Source organism: Suricata suricatta, unplaced genomic scaffold, assembly GCF_006229205.1.
Source record: "Suricata suricatta isolate VVHF042 unplaced genomic scaffold, meerkat_22Aug2017_6uvM2_HiC HiC_scaffold_15705, whole genome shotgun sequence".
NCBI classification, from domain to species: Eukaryota; Metazoa; Chordata; class Mammalia; order Carnivora; family Herpestidae; genus Suricata; species Suricata suricatta.
The window spans coordinates 1-952 of record NW_021860114.1 but is presented as its reverse complement, the minus strand read 5'-3'; the positions used below and the strand labels follow the sequence as shown (position 1 = coordinate 952).

Genomic DNA, 952 nt, shown 5'->3' with positions numbered 1-952 from the left:
TTGAGAGGCTGTGCTGTGCTATACGGCGTTGATGGACTCCAGAGTCTTAATACGTTCCAACTGAGAGCACCTTTCCTTTGCTTCCTGCTTTATTTTGCACTATGAGAAAACCTTTACTAAACACTCTTGAGTGAACATGTTTTCTCAGAATTGTTAAACACACAAGGGTATTAGATTATACATTATAAATTAGATTTTTATTAACTAGGTTCTTGCAATTGAAATCATCCGTGCTTTGATTTGTCAGAAACTCTTAACTTAATCATAGGAAAGGAAGGTTCCTTAACATGATGTGAGGTTGCTATGATGATATTAATGTATACTGCTAAGTAGAAAAACCAGAAAATATTTTTCTCTGTTGTCTCTACATGACACATAAGCACATTTTTTCTGCAATTTCAGCTATTTGAATCATATTAATATCTTCGTTAGTAGTTTTCTCAGTGCTGCCATGATGTCTTTGTTCCTCAGAGTATAGATAATGGGATTCAATGTTGGGATCAAAACAGTGAAGAAAAGAGAGATCAATTTTCCAACTCCTTCAGATTGATTTGACTTCAGTTGTGTATAATTGATAGTAGCTGTTCCATAGAATAAGACTATAACGATCAGATGAGAAGAACAGGTAGAGAAGGCTTTCGCCCTCCCTTTGGCTGAAGACAATTTCAGAATGCTGGAGATAATTTTGCCATAGGAGACCACAATCAACAGAAATGGAAGCATGAGGATTACCACTGCAATAGCATAGACCATTAATTCATTCACAAATGTGTCCCCACAAGCTAACTTGAGTACTGGGGGGAGGTCACAGAAGAAATGATTAATTGTGTTAGACCCACAAAAGGGCAGAGAGAAAATCTGGCATGTTTGCCCAATTACAAATGGAACACACTGATCCAGGAGACGGTCACCAGCTGGACACAGACCTTGTGGTTCATGACTAGAGGGTAGT

General features: G+C 37.9%; 1 pseudogene; it reads right to left on the bottom strand.

The window, feature by feature from the left end:
- Nucleotides 1-411: 411 nt before the first annotated feature.
- Nucleotides 412-944, bottom strand: LOC115284695 (annotated as a pseudogene).
- Nucleotides 945-952: the final 8 nt, after the last annotated feature.